General features: G+C 27.4%; 1 long non-coding RNA gene across 3 annotated transcripts in view; it reads right to left on the reverse strand.

The window, feature by feature from the left end:
* Positions 1-1,536: 1,536 nt before the first annotated feature.
* The window catches only part of LOC140750693 (uncharacterized), a 56,823-nt gene continuing 37,755 nt past the window's right edge, over positions 1,537-20,604 (reverse strand). For 2 of the 3 annotated variants that reach the window (XR_012103240.1, XR_012103239.1), the window contains 5 exons: positions 2,906-3,127; positions 2,532-2,692; positions 2,128-2,278; positions 1,774-2,013; positions 1,537-1,630 (listed from right to left, as the gene is read on the reverse strand). This is a non-coding gene — a long non-coding RNA (uncharacterized LOC140750693). Of the gene's footprint in view, positions 1,631-1,773; positions 2,014-2,127; positions 2,324-2,531; positions 2,693-2,905; positions 3,128-20,604 lie in introns of all 3 variants that reach the window. The other variant, XR_012103241.1, reaches the window with a different exon arrangement.

A 20,604-nucleotide genomic window follows, 5' to 3' on the forward strand; every position in this document is an offset into this window, starting at 1 on the left:
AATATATTAGTGTTCTTAGATTGAAATAAAAGGCAGACTGTCGATAAAAGTGAATATAAATTACAATAATTAATTAGTTATTCTTTATCTTCATCACTAATCTGTCAAATAGAAAATATGGACGCAGTATAGCTGACAATTGACCTATGTAACCCTTTTTTGGCCTTCACTACTTGTGTTTTATGGAAAATATTCTCATATATAAACTTGTTTTTGTATAATATATCTCGATTGTTTAATTTGGAATTTTGGAACGTAATTATTTAATCTGGAAATTGGAGGTGTACTACGAACTGATGGCTAATGAAAAAAATCATTTCTTCCCAGATAGTTCAAAAACGCCTAAATGCACATGCATATGTCGCACATGGCTATTGCTACGGATAATATGTATCCCTAGTTAATTTGGAATTTTAATTCGTCTATTTTGTATTAAAGTCTTTGTATTATAAGTCCAAAGCTCAGATATATTTTCTTCCCAGAGTAAAAAATCGTATACCATTATTCGATAACATAGAAATGTGTTATGAAGTATAATTATATCCATTATAGCTCGCTGTGAATTTAAACTATGGTTTTGTTAAAGAATTAAAATTATATTTAGAAGTAATTCTTGTCTGCATTAAAAACGCCTAAATAATGCGTTTATATGACTTCAACCTCTCTACCCCGTAGAATTCAGAAGTTCAATTTGTGTTGAGTTTCAGTTAGTATTGTCCAAGAATTTAGTCCTTAATAATGAAGTTAAATTTTGCTACGGCAGAGTTCGACAAACAGTGCTAAAACCTAAACCTACCTATGTAAGTATTGTGATACTTATTTTTAGGACACATTAACTGTATTAGGTTTCGTCTTTTATCTATAAAAAAAAGATTTTCTTTACATAATTAATATTACAAATATATAAATACTTATTGAAAAATCTTCAATTATTACTATATTTTTAATAGATTTGTCATAAGACTATGTAAGTTTACTTGTAAAATAATAAACCATAGTAAATATGATTGCAATGATAGTTATATTACGCTTAAATATATCTTAAATTAATAATTTAAGTTTAAGAAATAAATGCGATACTTTACTATTAATTATAGTATTAATAACAAATTTATAGTTACATTCAAATTAAAATTAATTTATTACTAAGTTAAAGGAAATATATGTAAACCTATTATACTATTATTACGTTGATAATTTGTCTAATTTATCTAAGCATAAATATTTATATGTAACTAAATATAAATACATTTTTATAGAAATACCAAGAAAATTTACGGATAATAGTAATATTTAAATAGTATAGTATTTAAAACAATAAATAAAATTAAAAATTGTAAATTAAATTCCCGGACTTAAGACTTTTAATTATTCGAGGTGCATTTATTAATTAAGTAACAATTATATATAATATATCTATCTATTTACAAACTTAAAAATTACAGACTTTTAATTTGAATATAACTTTTTAACTTTATATTCACAAAGGTATCTGCGAATGAAGATTCATGAAGATTAAATTAAAATAACTAGATGTTTGTATGTAATATATATAATTTATTTACCTAGATGTTACTAAATACCAATTAACCCTGCTCTGCATCAATTTCCATACCCCTACACTGATCATCTGAAAATCAAGTAATGAAACACTGGAAGCTAGTTAAATAAACTTATCATCTAAGATTCTAAATTATTCAAAAAAAATTGTTTTTAAGTTCTGTATATTTTTTTACTATTATATTTTGTAAGTGTAAATTGTTGCTACAATACCTTTATAATCTTTAAGTCGAATCTATTCCTATGGTGATTTCTTAATTGAAGATTACACAAAATCTTTTTGTGCAGTTTCCACTACTACATTACTACTGATTCTCAGTTTTTTCCTAGTAGTTGCTTAGGAGTTATGATCGACTTAAACCCTGCACCTGCCCGAGCCATGGTTCGCGATTGTTGACGAGTGTGGAACAAGTGTCGACAACAAAAAATATTCCACGAACAAACCGTAATTTCCTGTAATTATTAAACAAAACTAGATTTTTAAAACCTTTACCACGTAAGTATTAAAAATTTTTAGTAAAAACTTTACTGTAATTGAAAAAAATATAATGATGTGTTTTGAAATACCTCACTAATTTAACTCTCGTTACTCGCTATGTAAGTTCAATAACTTATTCTTCTCGGAAAGCATTCTCATATTTATACTCTTAATTCTTATTATGTTTTACATATCGTGTTCATAGTATCTATTCAACTTGGTTTCATACACGGTTATCATCTGTAGAATAAATATGAATGTAAAAGTAGTGCTTTAATTAAAATCCTGAAATGTAAGTTTAATATAACACGTTTTAAAGACATACATTGAAAGTAACTCGTCAAAAGAGTGTGTTTATCAAGCAATTGTGTTTTCTATTTTAAGTCGTAAATTTTATTTTTATAACTAAAGGATTTTATAACTAAAACGTAATATAATTGATTGTTATTATCTAAAATTAATAATTTTAAGTTAGTGTGTGTCTTTTATATACCTTTTTAAATAAGGAAATATCCTAAACTGACGATGTTGGGAAGATCTGAGCCTCATCTAGATAGCAAGCAAACGAAACGTGTCTGCTCAGAGGTTAATAAATTCATCAACATATTTGTTGAGAAGTTATTAATGGTCGATAATAACCCGTCCGCGGCTGCACTGTTGAATGACATCGAATAAATTATTACAAAAACATAATGAAATATCATGAAATATATTATTTATTAAAATTAAACTAGCTGATAATGGGATTGAAGTTATTTTTTACATTTTAATTTAAGAAATGCAATTATTCTATTTGTGAAATGTAAAATAGATGATGTTAGGGCGATACAATTTATAGATATTTTCAAACTTAGTTAAGAATAATACCTTAAAACACGAATAGGGTAACTCCTTAACGGCAACGACATTTGGGGAGAGAAGTGAGTGCTCTCAGCCTATATTTTGTATTTATCTAGTTCTGTATTCTATTCCTCTTATTAGTATTTGATATCTGCTCATATATTATTTAACGCTTCTACTACCGATCAGAGATTGTGTTTGAAGAGTCGTTGCCATCAAAAAAATCAAAACACGAACGAAACGAAACTCCTGTAATAGAATCATACGAGATAATAAATATTTGTTACATGGCTTAGGCACAATATACACGAGAAAAAATCAGACTTAGTAGTAACACTTGGGAACATTTTGTAAATATAATGTCTGTGCCTTTATTGCTGTTAAATCCTTAGATTTTTTTCAGTTGGCTAACATGGTTAATAAAATAATTATATTTAAAAAAAATATTCCTTTAGTTTTACTCTAAATAATTGTATATGATATTGGATTAAATTTAATTTTTGTGGCATTAATATATTAAATATATTAATACAATATTAAATATAAATGTAAATTATATGACTAATAATTTATGTGTACAGTACATACAAGTATATGTATTAAAATATATAATATATAGGTGTAAAGTGTACATTTTTGCATTTCTGAAAATGCTTATTATATGGTCAATTGTCATTCGCTATTAAAATGGGATTTTGGATTTTATAAATGTAAATTATTCTTAGTATTTCTTGTTAATTTAAAAATGATAAACACTTTAAAATTTGGATAATATTTGCACAAAGTTTACTGTTCATTGCTGAAAAAACCGTACACAACAGTAGATGTTTCTATTTTAATATTATCCACGACATAAATACAGATGTACATATAAGGCGGACGTCAGTGACAATCGATGTTTAAAACAAAACAACAAATAAATGAAATCTTGACCAATAACCCCGAAGCAATCAACAAGCAAGACGACTCACAACGGACGCAAAATTGAACGCTGACAAGAAATCACAAGCCATCAAGATAACCAACTGTAGAGAGTAAGACTTAAAGAAAATATGAAATACACTCGAAGAAGACAAATTCTTTAGATTTTAATAATAAATAAATATTTTGAAGTTTTAGAGAATTTTATTGATAATAGGCTAACATTAGGACAAGGACAATTTTAGCACATTGAATTTAAAATTTATGCAAACTTTGATACTCGTAGTAATAGTTGTAATAGTAGAACTCTCATATAATTTATATTCTAGTCTGGGTTCGCGAATGATATTTTACTAATAGACAATATACGTTTAAGTAAGTAAGCATAGATGATATGCAACACTACGTAGAATTTCTGTCAAAATATGGAGAGGAAAAGACCTGTAAATTTTGATAAAAAGGAGATAACGGAAGGGGTAAACGGGCTACTTTCATAAAAAAAACCATGAATCAATGAAAAATCAAAAAAATCGGAAATCTTTCCAAATATATTTATAAATGTTTTTAGCAAGTTATTTGCATACCTGCATATTATTTTAAAAATAATAATAAAGATAAAATTTACGATCAAGGTATATATTGTGGATCTAGTTCTAATGTAACAGTAATGAGTCGACCTGTTTGCCTATAATATTAAATATATTCCCGTTTATATCAATTATAATTATTGTGTAATACTCGTATTTGTTTAATATACCTAATTTTTCAACACTGATACTTTTTCATACAATGTACAGTTGTACAGTATACATCCTATGTTATCTTGTTGTATGTTACAGCTCAATTCTTATAGAAAATAAAGCAAAATCTATACTGAACAGTTTTTATAATGACCCATCTTGATAATAACATATAGCTTATATTTATTCTTATTGTAATTTTGCTACCTAATGTACCTCATTCATGTAGTTTCCTATTTTTCACCATATACCTATTATACTTTTCTATAACATTCCATTCCATCATAATTTGTTTTTCCATGTTTTACCAATGTAAGTAATTAAACGATGATTTTAATTACTCAGATTACCTGACTTTATAAATTATAATGTTCTTAAATATGTCGAAATATCGAATTATAACTATGGTTTCTCACTCATATTAAGTCTAAAATAGTTTTAATACTGATCTACTACAGTTATGCCTCTTAAATGATAATAACTTCTATTAAATATTCATACTTCTGTCTTTTATATTATGGGTGTATCTATTATATTATGTGAAGAAGCCTTTATCTTGCTAATGTGTACCGGTTTTTTCGAATCACTAGAACATTCATTGTTTTATTCCTAGCATTTCTTAATCGTTCGATTCTTGTAACGTATCATATTATATACTATTTTATATGGAAACAGTTATCTTATATTTGAATTATTTAAATCAACATCAACCTTCTCGTTATTACGGTATATTATACCAAGAATCCTGATATTCTGTAGTCATAGAGTTTAATCTATACCTGAATAATTTGGTTATTTTATTGTATTTTATTTTAGGTATAATACTTGTTTTACAACCGAAAACATTCATTATCTTGCCATCGTTGTTCTCAGTATTAAAACTTTGTAATTTATTAATTACATCAATTGCATCATCTTATAAATTATGAAAATACTCTTTCACCTTAGTTGATTTATTTTCGTTATAACGAACGTTTTTACTCCTTTTTCTCTTAATTTCCTTTCATCTTATGCATCTAATATAGTGTATTTAAATATATATACCTAGTTGTCTTTTCTATATATGTACAAATACTTTGTACGATTACTATATTTGCATTACTTTTCACATTTTATAAGCCTTATTTCAACTTACAATGATTGAATTAGTAAATTTACGTTTCTTCATTACTGTTCTATATTGTAATCAATATTTTAAAATATGCCCATACTCTAATTAGAGTTTCTCACTCATATTAGGGCTAAAACAGTTTTAAATATAAAATAACAGTTATAATTCTTAAATCATAATTATTATCACTGAAACAGTTTTAATATCGGATGATAATAAGCATTTTTTACTTATATTAAGTTCGAAACAGTTTTATTACTAAATCATATTAATTCGCACCTAAAAAAACTCTTAATTTCGCATCATAATTAGTATTTCTCGCTCGTATTAAACTTGAAACAGTTTTAAATATTTACATATTGATATCATTCTTAAAGCGTATTTATTGTCGCCTAAGACAGTTTTTAATATATATTGATTTCTAAATCATAATTATTGCCGTCTAACAGAGTAATTAAAATTGGATGATATTCAATACTTTTCGCTCATATTTGGTTTGAAAATCATTTTAATATCCAATTATAATTAGCGTTTCTTATTTATATCAAGCCTGAAACAGTTTTAAATATCTAATTTTTGTATTTATGTATTCCTATCGACATATTCAATTGAATAATAAGTTCGTATTATATCATTACTTTATCTATTTGCTCATTATTTTCTTATCATTTACCTACTAATAATATTTACTTAGTAGTAATATTCTATGTATTTTATGTATTTTAATATAATACCGCTCAATTGCCTGATTTTTACTCATATTTGTAAACATAATTGTGTTTATGTATCTTACAATAACTTACACTTACAATACTTTTGTCTTTACTTATTTCATAGATATGCACTCGTATGTAATCGTGTATCTATTTGAAATATATATTCTATTTGATTTTATTTGGTCATAAATTCTATTTGAAACTTAAGCTACTCAACTATTGTCAAACGATAACTTCATTTTATTGATAATTAAATTATTCCTTATTCTAATCATTTTATATTCTTTACATTTTACATTTACTCAATAGTTATACTCCATAAAAATGACGATTATATGTATAATCATACTGACTTCTATGCTTTGTATGATGTGCATTTAATGTTTTTCTTTTAGTTTCGAACAATAATATTGTGCCTGTCTATTTAAGAGTAATCATTCAAACATCAACTTTATAAATATTTTGTAAGGTGGATACAGTTTCAGGTAGTAATAATTTTCATAATGCCTTAGTTTTATTGATACATATTGCAAGTTGTCTTTTATATTTCTATGTCATTTTGTAAAGTAGTTGAGTATTTGAAAAATATATTTTAACTAATGATCATCTTTTCAGTTTCGATATTGAACTATACGTTTCAACGTTCTTTTTAAATAGTTATTTATGAGAGTTATTATATATGTATGAATAATACTGTTTTTTCTTTATCAACCGTTTGCGATTATTAATAATCGTATCATCAAATTTCTTCACATATTATTGAGTGTTGTTAACTTTGTTAAGCATGCTCTTCATCATTCCTACGATCATTTTATAAAATATTTTCATGAAAACAAAAGTCAAGCAAACGTCAGAACCTTATAATACTATGCTAGCAAATAAAAGTTTAAAAAGTTGTAACATATAAAATTAATGACACTTTGTATAAAAATAATAAATTAACTGAAGTGCAGCGCAGAAGCTCATTATAACGTAGTGATAAAATAGTTATTATAAGTAGTTATAAAAATAAGATATTTTACATTTATTTTATATTATAGTACGCATAAAGTGGTATAAAAAGGTAATTAAAATATTACGTAAATGTTGTATTATAATAAAATTTATTTCGCATTTCATACAAAAATAAACTTTTATTAAATCACATACGTATACGTTCACTTTAACACAAAGTCAATCAACGTTACGACAACTCACAGGCACATTTTAAGTAACTTTTAAATTATTGTTTTAATTTTCTTACTGTAAAATATTAATTATTTGTTTTTTTTTTTATTTTTCTGTTTTATTCGATTGGAATATTGCCAAGGATTAAATTGTATCTGCTTGGAGGTTAATTTTAGTTTGCAAGTCGTATTTTTGACTACATTTTTAGTATCTTTTTCAGTTTAATCTTACTTAAAACAATATTTATATAAATATGAATGGTTTTGGATTTCAAATAACCTAGTTGTTAATTATCGATATTATTTTTTCTTATTCAACTGTGTATTTATTGTTATAAATACGTCCTACACATATATTTTTATTCGCAAATTTATCTTCAGAAATTGATACACAATACACCACAATTAAAAATCACGTATTCAGCAATAACACAAACTGCACTTCTTCAGTACGACGAGTTGAAAAATTTAAACTATATTTTTAAGTTCATCACCCCTAATATTTACCTAAACCCTTATTTTGTCGTCTTAATTATCCTATATATGATTGTTTAGATGAAAATTTCGTTTTATTTATACGACTTTTATTTTGTATTATGGTAGAATTATTTTATTAAATAACTTTTTTCTTATAACATCCGCATTGAATAACTTGAAGAATATAAGAAGACTATATAAATAAAATCAATCATATTATTTTAAATATTTATTGTTTTAACTTTACTCTAAAATTTCTTAACATTTAATAATATTATAATAAGTTTCTCTATGCAACCTACCAAATATGCTGATATTTTATTAGGTTCCTTTTTACACATTAACATATTTTAAATCACCATGATTTTATTATAATGAAATTTTATATTACAAAAATCTAAGTAGTATAATTTCCCTGGGAAATTGTAAATTATTTTTGGATTAATTTGTTTATTGTTTAGTTTTGATAAAATCGTTTCAGAATTCGAAAATATTTCGTATTTTTCTTACATCTCCATATTTGCACACACTTTTAGCTTTTCGTCCGTTTACTTGTTTCAATATATAACCCGCCACAAAAATATTAATTCACACACTGCACATTTTAAGGAATATACTGGTCTATTACAGATTAGTAGTACATTTTTCTTTGTTTGCATTGTATTTATTTTATTTCAGTTTATATTGCGTTACCTATATTTTTACACTTAATTTTATTTTTTACACCTAATTTTAAAATGTATTTATTAACCATTTACAACGGTAAATTGTAAATGGTTAATAAATACATTTTAAAACGGTAAGTTAAAACGTTAACGAATATATCCTATATAAATGATTCACAAGTAACCACTTCACCACAAACCACGCGACTCACTGAACAGATCTTTTTTTTGCCACACGCGTACACACAAAGTGATCAATTGATCACATGTCATAACAATAATAGTGTAATTAAATTAAAAATAATGATAATAGTAAATCACGCGAATATAAAAAAATAAATAATGTAGTATAAGAACTGTTTTACGTAATTTTGCAGTTAGTCAATGATATTTAATACGTCAACGCAGTTAGTCGTAAAAGTAATATTATTGTTTAATAACCTTTTCCGTTGTGAGGAATTTCTTCCGATCATCGTTTTAAAAAATAGACAACCTTTAATTTTTATGACATATATTTCTTCAAATTGCACCGTGTATATTGTTTAAAAATCGAAACGAAAAGCGATTGCCGTCTTCACCTTTGATGTCGCATCAATAAAAACCGCGAACCTCACCAGTTCCGAATAGACTTCAGTAGGACATACATTTTAGAAAAACAAAGTAAAAATGTATTTATATAATATAAGTTGTGGTTAATAAAATAATTAATTGATGAATAATATAACTTTTACTTTTAATAATTAATATATCTTTTATCTAGTGTAACTTTTAACTGGTGTTATATTGTGACTAGCAGTACAAGACTGCTGTGTTCCGATCGAAAGAGTAAGAAAAATTAAAGTTGTATTTAATTCAAAACAGTTTTTAATTTTATTTATATATTTACATTAATGTTCAAATAATACAAGATAAATAATTTTATCACTTGAATCACATGAACAACAATAAAACAACTGTTATACAATAACTGTCACAAAAACACTATACCATAAATTAAATTCACCACTTTGAAACTAGCTCTTGAACTGTCACCAAAGAACTTATGTCACTCAATCGTTAAAATTTGTATTAATTTTACTCATATATACACTACACAGTATTAAACACTTCGAAATTAAGCGTAAGTAACAGCGTATAATATAAAACTTACACGGATATATAAACGTACCGTGTATATAACGTACACGGATTTCATATATATAATACCGAAAAAATGCATTATTATACAATGGTCAATATTCGCTATGCTTAGACACCTTATATAAAGTCAATTAGATAAAATAAACTCAAGACAGTACTAGAAACATTTAAATAAAATAGTATAAAGAGCCATCTACCTACTAAAAATACAATGTCTAACACTACTGACGTTAGTTTCAACTTTACAAGATCAAATAATCTTGTTATACTGTGCCATTACTAAACCGTGCAAACTTCACTTACTGCAAATTGTTCATGAAAGAAAAGTATCATTCATTTATAAAAGTTTCTAAAATGCGTGATGTGATACCTTTTTCGTGACGAATGTATATTTATTCACGTGGCGGTTTTTGTTTCACGAGATACGATTTTTTTAATACCCGCCTTTGGTCGTGTTACCTATATTAAAACAATTTTTAAGTTTTTATAATATTTTAGAGTCAAGGACTCAGGTAAACTTAGCTAAGTAATAGACTTGGTAAGTTAGCTTTAGGTAGGTTTAGCTTTTGACAAAAGAGCAGCCGTTGAATTTTAATCCATTAACCGTATGAAATTTTAATCGTTGTCGATCAGAGATTGCGCGAATAGGCCGACTTATATTATGTTTCAATTTTGTAATCTTTTGTATTATAAATAATTATTATAATATTTGTATGTCATAATAATATGACTAGATATAATGGAACTGTCAGTAATATATATACCACCATGCTGTACCTATATCTATTAACAAATACACTATTTGGTTTAATTTGATTTGAAAACATCGTAGCGCGCACTAGAATATTATAGTTTATTACTACCTAAAAAAAGAATTTCTGAGTTCACAAGAGTATCTCCTAAGACAGAAGAAAAGAGGTTCACAAGAAACATTCATAAATGTGTAAGAACAATATAGGATACGTAGTTCCCGAGAGATTGATATCAAATAATCTTGTTATACTGTGCCATTACTAAACCGTGCAAACTTCACTAGAAACTGTTCATGGAAAAAAAGTTTTATTAATTTATAAACGTTTCTAAAATGCGTGATGTAATACTAATTTCGTATCGAATGTATACTTATTTACGTGGCGGTTTTTTGTTACGAATCAGTTTCACGAGATACGATTTTTTTAATACCCGCCGTTGGTCGTGTACCTATATTAAAACAATTTTTAAGTTTCTATAATATTTTAGAGTCAAGGACTCAGGTAAACTTAGCTAAGTAATAGACTTGGTATTAATCTTAATAATGAATACGCCTTAATAATTAATACCCAAATTAATCTTAATAATTAATACGGTTGTTGAAAATTTGGATTACGAAAACAGATGCGGATTTATATTAGAAATAGGGGCGGCCATGTGAAACATAAATTATGATCAGTAAATAAAATGTTAATGCAATGTCTCAAATTTTATTCATTCGCTCATTATTTTAACCCTGGATCAAATATTTGCACTTAATACGGGTGTTGAAAGTTTGGATTACGAAAACAGATGCGGATTTATGTTAGAAATAAGGGCGGCCATGTGAAACATAAATTATGATCAGTAAATAAAACGTTAATGCAATGTCTCTAATTATATTCATTTAAAAATTCATTCCATTCAAATATTTGCACTTAGACTATTCAATTAACTTTTTCTATTTTTTTACAAAAATCATGTGTAAATTCGTCTGCAAAAAATGCCATTTTACACTGTTAGCAGTTGTATCAATATTTATTTAAATTGTAATGCTCGCTACCTAAGTACAGTGAAAAACGGCAAAACACTGTGATCCTACACAGTATTACAAAATATTAAAAAATCTGAATCTCAAAAACAGTAAGTAACATTTTGGATAACCCATTTGTAATTAGAATACCTAACCCAATTCGGACCAAATGTTATCTATATAGATAAAAATGAAAACAATGGAATTTATAATGTTTACAGTGCTAGATTATTGATGCCCCTTATATCGGTTTGTTTACATGAATTCTCTTCGCAGCATGGCGGAGGTATAGTTTGGTTGATTCCCAAATCCCGGGAAAAAATATAGCCCTCAAGAAGATACCATAGCCTATAAGATATATAAAACACAATAACTTATTTCAGCATGTGAGAGCATCAAATGCTCATTGGAGAGAGTAGTAGTAGTCTGAACTAGTAGTAGTAGACACGACAGTCCTACAAACATATCGTACCTTTTTTAACAAAGTATACTTGTAAAATCTTTCAAAAATTGTAGCGGGCTACTTGTATTTTGAAAATCGCTTTATAACCAATTTGAAAAAGTAAGTTACCTATACTTGTAAGACACATTTACAGTCGGGTATATATTATCCTAAACTAATTTTAACATAGAACTCTAACCTTGCGTCATCGTTGTTAATGGAAGAAAAAAAAATAATTAATAATAAATCAGTTCGTTTTCTGTTAACCCTACACGGCCAGTTCATTCTTTATTTTTATGATAGGTATATGGACCATGTTAAAGAATTTACTTAATGTGTGAATTTACCTTTAATTCTTATATTATACACATAAAAAATTTCAATACAGAAATCTAACATTGCATATTTGGTAATGAAAATGATGCTTGTAACGTACTAAAATATCGTATTTCGATTTTTTTTAAATAAATGTGATGGGAGTAAAGACATGAGTGAAATCGTAACTTTACAATAACTTTGGTGTTTTATTCTTACTTACTTTTTTGCGCTTAGTGATATATTTCAAATCTTTTTTTTTTTTTTTGTAGAAGTCAGGGATATTTGCCTAAAAATGATTTTCATATTTATATAGATTTTTATGAAAATACAAAATATTAATCCATAGCAAAAATCGTAGGACTCTTAGGAATCGTAGGAATCGTAGAATCGTAATTTTCATGTTTGTAATTTTTTGAAAAAATTCATAATTCCATAGAAGTGGTTCGTAGAATCATATATCGTAATTTACTTGTATTATTTTTTTGGAAAACAATCCAGTAGATCTTATATCCTTAAAAGTTAGTCGTAGTGCCAAAACACATAATTCTCTTGATTTTATGAAAAAACAATAGATCACTCATCAAATCTTTCATCACTTAAACACATTTGATAAAATAAAACATAGATTCGTAGATCATATTTCTTTTTCAGTATTTCGAACTAGTCGAAATAAAGAGTAAATTTGAAATTTGTAATTTTACGTTTCTATCACAATTTGGTATTCTTAACTCTGAATTCGTCACGGGACGACCAATTATTTTATACATATAAGTATTAACGGCGGGCCACGGAAGGACCTTTTCCGACGCGAGTGTTGCATTACGGCTGACCGGTCGCCAAGTGAAGGCACCACTCAACTGTAGTTATCTAGATTATTCAACTGCATTATTTTCACTAGTGCACAAAGGTACAAAATTATAATTCGGAATTAACCAGTGACCTAATATCATAAACCTCATGTTTCTATATATAAGATAAAAACACATACATCTTAAATCGTTACATGTATGTCATGATACAAAAAAAATCAGGAATTTCATCTTTTTAATTTTATTGAAACAAAACCATAGATCTTACATCATGAATTGTAAGTCGTGGTGCAGAAAAAAACATAAATCTCTTGTTTCTATTTTTAATAAACATAAACGAAAAATCTTAAATTGTAAGAGGTAAGTAATGGAATACAAAAAATCATAAATCTCATGATTCTTCTTTTATGAAAAAAAAATAGATCTTACCATCGTGAGAGGTAAGTCGTGGTAAAGAAAAAAATCATACATTTCCTGTATATCTTTTTTATCAAGAAAAAATAGATCTTACATCGTTAAATGTAAGGCGTGGTACAGCAAAAAATCATAAATTTCATGTTTCTATTTTTATGGAAAACCATAGATTCAGATCTATGGTTTTTCCAGCTGTACCACGACTTACCACTAACGATGTCAGCATCGTTAAAGATAAGTCGTGGTACAGCTAAAATCATAGATATCTTGTTTCTATTTATAAGAAACAAACACCATAGAGCTTACATCGTTAGAGGTAAGTCGTACAACAGAAAAAATCGTAAATCTCACGTTTATTTTTTTTATGAAGAAATAATAGACCTTACATCGTTTAATGTAAGTCGTAGTACAACAAAACTCATAAATCCCACGTTTAAAAAAACCATAGATCTTACATCGTTATAGGTAAGTCTTAGTACAGAAAAAAACATAAATCTCTTGTTTCTATTTTTAAGAAACAAACACCATAGATCTTACATCGTTAGAGGTAAGTGGTAGAATAGAAAAAATCATAGATCTCTTGTTTCTATTTTTAATTAACAAAAACGAAAGATCTTAAATTGATAGAGGTAAGTATTGGAATAGAAAAAATCATAAATCGCATTATTCTATTTTTATGAAAAGAAAACATAGATCTTACCATCGTTCCAGGTAAGTCGTGGTAAAGAAAAAAAATCATAAATCTCTTGTTTCTTTTTTTAAGAAACAAACACCATAGATCATCGTTAGAGGTAAGTCTTAGAACAGAAAAAAACATAAATCTCATGTTTATATTTTCAAGAAACAAACACCGTAGCTCTTACATCATTAAAGGTAAGTCGTAGAACAGAAAAAATCATAAATCTCTTGTTTCTATTTTTAAGAAACAAACACCATAAATATTACATCGTTAGAGGTAAGTCGAACAACAGAAAAAAATCGTAGATTTCACGTTTATTTTTTTTATGAAGAAATAATAGATCTTACATCGTTTAATGTAAGTCGTAGTACAACAAAGCTCATAAATCCCACGTTTAAAAAAGCCATAGATCTTACATCGTTACAGGTAAGTCTTAGTACAGAAAACATCATAAATCTCTTGTTTCTATTTTTCATTAACAAAAACGAAAGATCTTAAATTGATAGAGGTAAGTAATGGAATAGAAAAAATCATAAATCGCATGATTCTATTTTTATGAAAAGAAAACATAGATCTTACCATCGTTCCAGGTAAGTCGTGGTAAAGAAAAAAATCATAAATTTCATGTTTCTATTTTTATGGAAAAACCCAATGACATTTTATACTAGACACGTTATACGCCCACTAACTTAAGAGAAAACTTGAGCGAAACTGCTTTGATAGCACACATGCACGTTTTTTAATTTACTTACCTTTAACTACATAGACAAATGTTCTATAAGGGACAGAGCTATTAGAACAATGTGATAAAAAAAGACAACTAGTGTTTGACCTTGCGTTTCAAGTGTACGCAAACGTAAATATTGACCATGGAATATAGTGACCAATGATTACTTACTTAAAACGGGACATCGATTTTTTTATGTCAAATACTTTTTACTTGAAAAAATATAGTTAAAAATAATAAAAAACACGCTTTTATGATAAAATTAACTAAAAAGTAGAAAATAATTTTCAATATAGGTATCATTTAAGGAACAGTAAATAGTATAATTGTGCAAAAAATGTGGGGCGCTTTATGAAAACTGATAAATGGAGCACCCCATGTTTTTTTTCACAATTATACTATTTACTGTTACTTAATTGACAATGGCAACGGTTCATTTCGGAAACAACGGCACGAAGCATCGAAAAAAGGGACTGTCCCGTAAAAACGGGACGTATGGTGGCTTTCTCATTGATACGCATGCTTGTCAAAGACAAAGAAATAATGGAACAGAAGGTAAACAATGTCCAAAACTGTCGATAATAGTTTTAGTACATCGTTTACTTAGAAATGTTATAGTACAGTTTAACTAAATAAATTATTATTATATAAAAATATAATTTGAAAGAATGTATCTATACAGATGTATCGACTGGTTTAAAATATACGATTTAAAAATTGTTTATATTTATTATCATAGATTAGTAAATATTACTCACTCCTAACAAGAAAATGTACCCAGTTTTGAGAATTGAAATAGTTGCGTAAAAAAGTTTTGCCACGTCTCCGTGCTAAAATGTCTCTAAAATATTTGAAATAATTATTTATTTATTATGTAAATTACGCAGTATTAGTTATTTATTCGTAAATTTTCTCTAAAAATATCTTTATTTGTCAAGAATTCAAAAAAGAACTTACTATTAAGCCGTTTGTGGCTTATTTCAATTTCAAGGTGGCGAAGTATCTTTACTAATCTATGTTTATTATTATCAGTTTTATTTTACACACGACCATTAATTGCAAAGTTGTGTAAATTTTATAAATGTACTAGCTGACCCAGCAAGCATTGTGTTGCCATATAAATAAAAAAATGTTAAGGGTGAACAACCCTTATCACTTAAGAGATATGAAAAATAGATAGTAGCCAATTCTCAGACTTACTGAATATGCGTATAAATTTTGGTGAAAATCAGTAAAGCCGTTTCGCAGGAGTAGGTACAGAGTAACTAACATTGTGACATGAGAATTTTATATATAAGATTTTAATTTTACCGTGGTTTTTTTGAGGATTAATTTCTGGCTATACAAAGATTGTTTATTAAATTATGTTTAGGTTAAGGAAGAAATACGACCTTAATGATTGAAATATTTATTCAATTAAAGAAATTTTAAAATACCGTATACTATCCTATATACATTTTATGGTAATATTTTTTATTATTTACCACAGGTATCGAAGGAAATTTAAAGATTACGATACAGAATTTCCCATATATCGATTTTATTTTATTAAAATAAACCATAAAATGTTATATTTTGACTAAAAACACACTAATATAAAAATTAAGCAGTGGGATCTTAAACTATAACATACGACATATGAACATCGTCAGATTCAATAAAATGTCACTTTAGTTCTGTTGATCTATGACCATGCATTTTGCGTCTTTATCACTTTCATTGACAAAAACATACTTTGTCTCTTTCTGGTTACTCACGTAATCATGGCGGATCGAACACGAAAAATAAACAAAATTTAATAATTTCTCTTCATTTACGTGTGATAGGTGATTCCATGAAGTTTGTTTCTTTGTCGAGCATAATTTTTGCATTTACGCATTGCACAAGAAGGCATTTTGAGGCTTTAAATTTAAAATAATGACGTTTAACGTGTTCAGTGACATTCGTGTGTATTACTACGCCGCGCGAGAGCGACTGGACTTGGCTGGAGTCGTTTTACACCACTTGCCGTATTTTGTATGTTTCAAGTTTTGCCCGCTTGTGGCGGATCTTTAGTTATAGATCAATGGAAAAACCATAGATTTTACATGGTTAGAGGTAAGTCGTAGAACCGAAAAAAAATCATAAATCTCTTGTTTCTTTTTTTAAGAAACAAACACCATAGATCATCGTTAGAGGTACGTCTTAGAACAGAAAAAAACATAAATCTCATGTTTCTATTTTCAAGAAACAAACACCGTAGCTCTTACATCATTAAAGTTAAGTCGTAGAACAGAAAAAATCATAAATCTCTTGTTTCTATTTTTAAGAAACAAACACCATAAATATTACATCGTTAGAGGTAAGTCGAACAACAGAAAAATCGTAGATTTCACGTTTATTTTTTTTATGAAGAAATAATAGATCTTACATCGTTTAATGTAAGTCGTAGTACAACAAAACTCATAAATCCCACGTTTAAAAAAGCCATAGATCTTACATCATTACAGGTAAGTCTTAGTACAGAAAAAATCATAAATCTCTTGTTTCTATTTTTAAGAAACAAACACCATAGATCTTACATCGTTAGAGGTAAGTCGTAGAACAGAGAAAATCGTGAATCTCACGTTTATTTTTTTTATGAAGAAATAATAGACCTTACATCGTTTAATGTAAGTCGTGGTACAACAAAGTCATAAATCCCACGTTTAAAAAAAACATAGATCTTACATCGTTATAGGTAAGTCTTAGTACAAAAAAATACATAAATTTCTTGTTTCTATTTTTAAGAGACAAACACCATAGATCTTACATCGTTAGAGGTAAGTCGTAGAACAGAAAAAATAATAAATCTCTTGTTTCTATTTTCAAGAAACAAACACCGTAGCTCTTACATCATTAAAGTTAAGTCGTAGAACAGAAAAAATCATAAATCTCTTGTTTCTATTTTTAAGAAACAAACACCATAAATATTACATCGTTAGAGGTAAGTCGAACAACAGAAAAATCGTAGATTTCACGTTTATTTTTTTTATGAAGAAATAATAGATCTTACATCGTTTAATGTAAGTCGTAGTACAACAAAACTCATAAATCCCACGTTTAAAAAAGCCATAGATCTTACATCATTACAGGTAAGTCTTAGTACAGAAAAAACCATAAATCTCTTGTTTCTATTTTTAAGAAACAAACACCATAGATCTTACATCGTTAGAGGTAAGTCGTAGAACAGAGAAAATCGTGAATCTCACGTTTATTTTTTTTATGAAGAAATAATAGACCTAACATCGTTTAATGTAAGTCGTGGTACAACAAAGTCATAAATCCCACGTTTAAAAAAACATAGATCTTACATCGTTATAGGTAAGTCTTAGTACAGAAAAAATAATAAATCTCTTGTTTCTATTTTTAAGAAACAAACACCATAGATGTTACATCGTTAGAGGTAAGTGGTAGAACAGAAAAAAACATAAATCTCTTGTTTCTATTTTTATGAAAAGAAAACATAGATCTTACCATCGTTCCAGGTAAGTCGTGGTAAAGAAAAAAAAACATACATCTTATGTACGTTTTTTTATGAAGAATAATAATAATCTTACATCGTTAAATGTAAGGCGTGGTACAGCAAAAAATCATAAATTTGATGTTTCTATTTTTATGGAAAAACCATAGATTTTACATGGTTAGAGGTAAGTCGTAGAACAGAAAAAAAATCATAAATCTCTTGTTTCTTTTTTTAAGAAACAAACACCATAGATCATCGTTAGAGGTAAGTCTTAGAACAGAAAAAAAACATAAATCTCATGTTTCTATTTTCAAGAAACAAACATCGTAGCTCTTACATCATTAAAGGTAAGTCGTAGAACAGAAAAAAACATAAATCTCTTGTTTCTATTTTTAAGAAACAAACACCATAAATATAACATCGTTAGAGGTAAGTCGTACAACAGAAAAAATCGTAGATTTCACGTTTATTTTTTTTTATGAAGAAATAATAGATCATAAATCCCACGATTAAAAAAAGCTATAGATCTAACATCGTTAGAGATAAGTCTTAGAACAGAAAAAAATATAAATCTTGGTTGTTTTTTTTATGAACAAATAATAGATCTTACATAGTTTAATGTAAGTCGTGGTACAACAAAACTCATAAATCCCACGTTTAAAAAAAGCCATAGAACCTACTTAGTAACAGGTAAGTCTTAGTACAGAAAAAACATAAATTTCTTGTTTCTATTTTTAAGAGACAAACACCATAGATCTTACATCGTTAGAGGTAAGTCGTAGAACAGAAAAAATCATAAATCTCTTGTTTCTATTTTTAAGAAACAAACACCATAGATGTTACATCGTTAGAGGTAAGTGGTAGAACAGAAAAAAACATAAATCTCTTGTTTCTATTTTTATGAAAAGAAAACATAGATCTTACCATCGTTCCAGGTAAGTCGTGGTAAAGAAAAAAAAACATACATCTTATGTACGTTTTTTTATGAAGAATAATAATAATCTTACATCGTTAAATGTAAGGCGTGGTACAGCAAAAAATCATAAATTTGATGTTTCTATTTTTATGGAAAAACCATAGATTTTACATGGTTAGAGGTAAGTCGTAGAACAGAAAAAAAATCATAAATCTCTTGTTTCTTTTTTTAAGAAACAAACACCATAGATCATCGTTAGAGGTAAGTCTTAGAACAGAAAAAAAACATAAATCTCATGTTTCTATTTTCAAGAAACAAACATCGTAGCTCTTACATCATTAAAGGTAAGTCGTAGAACAGAAAAAATCATAAATCTCTTGTTTCTATTTTTAAGAAACAAACACCATACCATTTTTAAGGTAAGTACATAGTACAAAAACGTCATAATTTTCACGTTTGTTTTTTTTACGAAGAGAAAATAGATCCACGTCGTTAAATGTAAGTCGTGGTACAACAAAAACCAGAAATCTCTTGTTTCTGTTTTATGAAAAGAAACTGGTGTGATTTTATTAAAAAAAACCTAGATCTTACATCGTCAAATGTAAGTCTTGGTACAGCAAAACTCATAAATCCCATGTTTCTATTTTTATGAAAAAAAAACATAGATCTTACATCGTTAGAAGCAAGACGTAGTACAGCAAATATCATAAATCCTATGTTTCTATTTTTATGAAAATAAAAACAGTCCTTGCATCGTCAAATGTAAGTCGAGGTATTCTGCCGGCCAAAAGTTTTAGACCACTTGTAAGCCCAGTTGTATTATCTCTTATTAAGTCGAACTTAAAATTGGAAAAATACGTAAAATTAGTCCTGAAATAATATTTTCTATTATCATTTTATGTAATAAAGGAAAATTCGAACTTCAGATAGCTTCATAACTTAAAATGTCGAAAATATGTGGTCATCACACAAATATTCATTATAAGGAAATTGACAATAATGATGATCGTCCACGTTCAGGAAGCCTGAAAGGGGCCAATTCTAGTGAGGAAAACTTCATTGTCGTTCCTAGTAAAGGAAATAACCGCCTAACAGCACTAGAAGTGTACGTAGAAGTGAATAAATCTCGATAGGAACTTGTATCACTGACCGCGGTAAAGAGACGTTTGCTAGAGCCTAACTAGTTCGGTCATGTTGCTGTCAGGAAACTTCCGTTATGGCCACAAAATAAAAAAAGGT

The sequence above is a fragment of the Epargyreus clarus genome, unplaced genomic scaffold (genome assembly GCF_041222505.1).
Source record: "Epargyreus clarus isolate Ecla_fem2 unplaced genomic scaffold, WU_Ecla_fem_2.2 ptg000021l, whole genome shotgun sequence".
Classification (NCBI taxonomy): Eukaryota; Metazoa; Arthropoda; class Insecta; order Lepidoptera; family Hesperiidae; genus Epargyreus; species Epargyreus clarus.